This window comes from Prionailurus viverrinus, chromosome A2 (assembly GCF_022837055.1).
Source record: "Prionailurus viverrinus isolate Anna chromosome A2, UM_Priviv_1.0, whole genome shotgun sequence".
In the NCBI taxonomy this organism is placed as follows: domain Eukaryota; kingdom Metazoa; phylum Chordata; class Mammalia; order Carnivora; family Felidae; genus Prionailurus; species Prionailurus viverrinus.
Window position 1 is genome coordinate 10,648,917 of NC_062562.1, and position 6,000 is coordinate 10,654,916.

General features: G+C 51.6%; 1 protein-coding gene across 6 annotated transcripts in view; it reads right to left on the reverse strand.

The window, feature by feature from the left end:
* The window catches only part of BRD4 (bromodomain containing 4), an 86,536-nt gene extending 82,751 nt beyond the window's left edge, over positions 1 to 3,785 (reverse strand). For 5 of the 6 annotated variants that reach the window (XM_047850637.1, XM_047850633.1, XM_047850630.1 and 2 more), the window contains exon 1: positions 3,550 to 3,785. The gene's annotated coding sequence lies outside the window, so the exon portion shown is untranslated. Of the gene's footprint in view, positions 1 to 3,073; positions 3,162 to 3,549 lie in introns of those variants that run through there. The other variant, XM_047850631.1, reaches the window with a different exon arrangement.
* Positions 3,786 to 6,000: the final 2,215 nt, after the last annotated feature.

Consider the following 6,000-nt stretch of genomic DNA (forward strand, 5'->3'; position numbering starts at 1 on the left):
ACCAAAGAAAACTCACTTTTTGTTTCCCCCGTGAATATAGTATGAGCTCGGGAACTAATCACTTGAAACTGATTGGGCAATTATATACACATGAAACCCGAATATTACAAAAACAAAACAAAAACAACAAAAAAAGACTCAATGTTTAACACGCGCACAAATCAAGTTTTTATTAAAAACATGAGAGTCACATTAAGAAATGCTACCCATACACGTTTATTACCCACTTCATGTCCCTCTTAAAAATACTTTTCCCAGGCCAATGCTGAACCACAGCCCAAACCCACTCACCACATTTCAAACTAAGTGGGAAATGTACAGTAGACAGTGCACAGAAGCAACTGCATGCCACACTGCTTGGACCATAAGCAAGTTTACTGCAATTTCTGGACCTTAACATCATAGTTAAAATTCACATTCCTTGCAAATCACTACTGACCAACTATATCCCCTCCTAACGATATTAAAAGGAATTACTTGCATTTGGTATTAAGGACATGCCAAATTCTTTTTTTTTTTAATTTTTTAAAAAAAGTTTATTTATTTTTGAGAGAGACAGAGTGAGAGAGACAGAGTGCAAGCAGGGGAGGGGCAGAGGGAGAGGAAGACGCAGAATCCCAAGCAGGCTCCAGGCCCTGAGATGTCATCACAGAGCCTGACGGAGGGCTCGAACCCACAAACCGTGAGATCATGACCTGAGCCGAAGTCAGACACTTAATTGAGTGAGCTACTGAGGAGCCCCTGGACATGCCAAATTCTTGCTCACTTATCTTTCCAGTTTGTTCACTCTAAGAATATTTTAGGTCCTCTTCTAGGCCCTGAGAATACAATAGGGACTTAAAATAGGTAAAACCAAGCAAACAAAACCCTGCCCGCATGGAACTCACATTCCAGTAAAAAATTAAAATAACTTAAAATTTTATTTTTACAAACTCATGTCTAATGAATTAAAAACGAACTGTCAGCATCTGCAAAGAATCCCCACAATTCTCACCTTGCAAACGCGCAGTCTTTGCGAACCAGCAAAACTCACAAAGATCTATGAAATATTAGTAGCACTTTCCAATGTCAAGCTTTCCTTTCCTTCTTATACATTTGCCAGGAACATAAAGACAAACATCTACTTTGTAAGTTCATTCAAAATCGAAAATTGAAACACTTTACAATTGACACATGACAGCGGGTTGTCAAAGGATTTAACAGCCCAGAGTCTACAAATCATTGATGTACCAAACGGTTTTTACTTTAAATTAAGAACAAGGACTCCAATCTTCTAGGTCTGTAAATCTCAAGTCATTCAATAACCTGAATTGTGTAACAGAAAAATATTGCATCCCCCCCAACCTTCAAAAACGAAAGTGCAATTTAGTACAAAGATCACAACAACTGGCTCAAAAGAGTAACTTTTGGAAACAAAGTCTAAATTCCTTTGAACAATTCAATAATTCAGTGGCAATTTTACAAAGCAGCCGCCAATTCTCTTGCAATTCTCTTGCAATTCTCCAGCAGTTTTTTTCTCCTTATCCCCATCCAAGCTAGAGAAGCTAGCCATACTAGCACCCTAGAACAGCCAACCTGTCCTTAATATGTAGCCCCTTTCAAGTTCGAACGTTCATCTGTAGGCAGAGCTCCTCCTCTTCAGCAAATTGGCTGTGCTGAATTCTAGCTAGACACACAGAGGTGGGATCATTTCCTTCCAGTTAAAACCAACTAAAATGAACTTAAGTGCTTTTCTCCACAGCTTGACCTCTTGGATACTATGTTTCCTACCACGGAAAGGGGTATGGTGGATAACAGAGGAGCAATGCATTTTGTTTCAGATCACGCTTTTCCTTCTGGACTTAGTCAATGGGAACCATCTGACAGGTTTATCTTCCTCACGTTGAAGTTTTGGGGGAGAAGAGCTTGGTTATCTGTAATACCTTGAAGGAAAGATAATCCCTACCCAAATTAAACTGAGAGGAGGAATGCTTTATTAAGTTACTGGCGAGATCATAAAACAGACTGTACCACCACCCAAAACCCACTTAGAACTGAAAACATTCATAAATCCTGTCGAGTATAGCTTTACCACTAACAGACTACAAACTCTAAGGACTAACAACTTAGGGAACTTGACAGCCCCATTCATAAAAATCTCCCAACCATTATTACACCACCAAAGAGCCACTGACTTACAGGCACAGAGACTTGGTTTTTGTAAACACGGACAGGTAGAGCCCTCCCAAAGGGAAGCAAAGACACTTCAATTCTCAGAAAGCACAGACTCCAAGAGGTCACTTCTTGCATCCAAAACACACACACCAAATTGAACCCAAAGACCAAGACCACACACCTCACCAGGTTGCAGAAAACACGGAGTGAAAAATAAAAATAATATTTCAAAAAACAATGCTGTGGTCCTGAGTAAATGGGAGGTCAGCCACTTAGCAAAAGCACATGACTCATCCACGGGCCTGAATGCAAGTATTTACACTGTCCACTATACCAAACTGGGATTTCCCATTTTCATCCAAGGCCGGGCCTTGGGGGCAGCCGGGTGAAGTTGTGCTGTTTCCGTTTTTTTTTTTTTTTTTTTTTGGGGGGGGGGGGCCTGTGTCGTTTTATTTCGCTGAATCACAACTCCCCCACATCCCCACCCCAAACCACCACCCCAGACAACACAACGAACAGAAGAGGCCGTGGCAAGGACGCCAGCGAGCATCGACCGAGCAAAACAAAGCGCCCAGCGCACGGCTGCCAGGCTGGGAGTGGGTAGGTAAAGGGGGTCAGGCTCGCCCCACACAGCACCGCTCCCACCCCCGGGGGTGTCTCCCGGCAGGCGTGCCGCGGCAGCCTCCTCCCTCCCCCTGGGGACCAGACCCATTCTCCGCAGAGCTCCGGGGACCGCCGGGAAGGCGAGGAAATGGGGGCGGGGGCGCGCTGCCCCAGCTCGGGCAGGAGGACCCAGGCGACAGGGGAGCGCGCGCTGAGCCCGGCCCACGTGAGCGCCCGGGCAGCGGCCGAGCCAGCCCCGGGGGACCGCGGATGGGGACAACGGCGCCCGTGGCCACCACGCCGGGCCCGGACTTACCGGGGCCGGGCGCGCCGCGGAGCCCGCGGCGGCCGCTTCCTCCTCCTCCTCCTCCTCCTCCTCACTTGACAAAATGGCGGCGGCAGGAAGTGCCGGGCGCTTCGGCCCGCCCCCCGCCCGCCCCCGGCCACCCGCCCCGCCGCGGCGCCCGCGCCCCCCACCCGCGCCCCCGCCCCGCCGGCCGGCCCAAGCCGGGGGGCGGCGGCGCCAACGACCGAGCACCCGCGAGCGACCCGGCCACTCCGACGCCAACGGCGCAGGCGGCCCCGGCCGGGCGCAAGCGGCACGGCGCGCGGACGCGGGAGGCCCGCAGGCCCGAGCCCGCGTCGCCCCGGCCTCCCCGCCCCCGCGCCGCGCCGATGGCGTAGGTGCTGGCGCACCGGCCCCATTACGCAATGCAGGTTACGCGGGCCGCGCCGCGGGTCCCCACCGGCCGCCCCGCGCCGCCCGCCGCCCCGAAGGGCACCGGTCCTCACCTGAGACGCTAGGCCGCACGCCGCCCCCGCCGGCCGCCCGCTGCCGCCGCCCCCTCTTCTTCGGGCTGCCTGCGCGGCGCCGGGGCCCGCCCGCCGCGCCCGCCGCTCCGCCGCGCTCACAGGCCCCGCTCGCCTGCGGGCACTGCCGGCAGCCGCTGCCGCCGCAGCCACCGCTTCGGCTCCTCGGCTGCGGGAGAGCAGAACAAACAGCCCTGCCGCCGCCGCCGCCGCCGCCGCCGCCGCCGCCGCCGCCGCCGCCGCCAGCGCACTGACGTCACCGCGTACGCTGCGCGCGCGGCCCCCCGCCGCCGCCCGGCGTGCGCGTCCCGCGACCGCGCCCGGCGCCAGCGAGCTCGGGAGAGCTGGCGGGCGCGAGGTGAGTGGAGGTGGGGCGGGGCGCCCGGGGTAGGGGGGGAACCCCTCGGGGGGGAGGGTGCAGGGATTCGGCAGACCGAGGGAGAGGACCGAGGGGAGACCCCTCAGGCTGAAGGCTGGGTCTGAGAAGATCTGAAGGCAGAGAGAGACGAACAAAATTTAAGAAAGGTCTGCTGATGCGACCCTCGGCGAGAGGGAGGAAGGTGTGGAACGACCCTAGAGACTCGTGGCAGAGGCCGAGTAGGGCCCCCTTCCCCGGGTGGGAAGGGGGCAGTGTGTTGAGCGAGGTTGGGACCCTTCGGTCCGCGAGCCGCGGCGGGGGTGCGGGCGCCGGTCGGAGGGGGAGGGCGGAGGTGACGGTGCGCGAGGCCGCGGCTGCGTGTGTCCCCGCCCGCCGCTGCTGGCGTCCGAGGGGCCGGGAGCGCTGTCCCTCCAGCCGCCCCCCTCCTCCCCAGCCGGGCCTGGATACTCGCAGAGCAAGTCCGCTCCACAGGGCCGGGGCAGGGGGTGGGGTGGGGGGATAAGGGTTAGGTCGCTTGCGCTTTAAAGAGGATTCTGGGGATGCCTTGCCGGCACAGTCGGTGGAGCGTGGGACTCTCGGTCTCGGGGTCGTGAGTTCGAGCCCCACGTTGGGCGGAGAGCTTACTGAAAAAAATTAATTAATTAAAAAATAAATAAAATGATGATCCTGTGAAATTTTTCAAACGGGAAAGCAAAGCCTTTCCCTTTTGCCCTTAGCGTCACTCTTTTAGCGTTTTTATTCCCCCTCTTTTAGAAATAGCAAATGCTGTTCTGTAAAAAAGTCCAAAAATTCCCCGACAGCCCCTTCTTTCAGAATATATTAATACAGAATAGCAAGTAGTTTTGTTTCCGTCGTAGTGTTTGCTCACGCTTCAAGGTCAATCATAAATCACTGTTGGGTCCCGGGCAAAGTAAGGACTTAATTGCATCCGTTATTTTAGCAAAGCATAAGATAACGAATAATTAAGTGCAAGAAATAAAGGAAGTGACCGCAACTGATTTATTAGTTTCCTTCTAATTATGTATTACAGAATATCGAAGTTTGTGAATAACTTCTGGCTCCTTATTTTGCCCGCTCAACAATTTGTGGAAGAGAATCAGAAAGGGAAAAAGAATACGAAGGTGTGCAGGGCTATGTGAATATGGAATAACAACTTTTTTTTTTTTTAAAGAAGACTAGAACATATCCATTTTAAGCTGCCCTTCCCATAGTTGTCTTCTTGCACTATTTTTGTTTCTGATGATGTTTTTGGAAGTAATTTGGAGCTGCCAGTCACATAAAATTTTTTGTTTTACTCTACAATCACACGTCATTTTAGACAGAATATACCAACTACAAAGGCAATTCCAAAAGCTTTTAAAACAACAATGTCCTATTCTTTTTGTCTTCCATAGTGCAGAGCCTAACTCCTCACAGGGATCTTAAACTCAGAAAATATTTATCCAGTTAAGTTAGGTTAATAACAAATTTTGTTTTTAATAGTTCACATTTTGAATAAGTTCTTATTTTTTTCTCTTGTTATTCCTGTGTTTGCAGTATTAAAAACCAGAAGAGATTAATAAAAATATTAAGGAATGAGCCATGAAGTACATACTATAATTCTGCATGGCTTTAAATATATATTCATTGGGGCGCCTGGGTGGCGCAGTCGGTTAAGCGTCCGGCTTCAGCCAGGTCACGATCTCGCGGTCCGTGAGTTCGAGCCCCGCGTCGGGCTCTGGGCTGACGGCTCAGAGCCTGGAGCCTGTTTCCGATTCTGTGTCTCCCTCTCTCTCTGCCCCTCCCCCGTTCATGCTCTGTCTCTCTCTGTCCCAAAAATAAATTAAAAAACGTTGAAAAAAAATTAAAAAATATATATATATTCATAAAAAAACCTTTTTTTAACGTTCATCTATTTTTGACAGAGAGACCGAGCATGAACAGGGGAGGGTCAGAGAGGGGGAGACACAGAATCCGAAGCAGGTTCCGGGCTCTGAGCTGTCAGCACAGAGCATGATGCAAGGCTGGAACCCAGGAAGCGTGAGAACATGACTTGAGCAGAAGTCAGGCGCTTA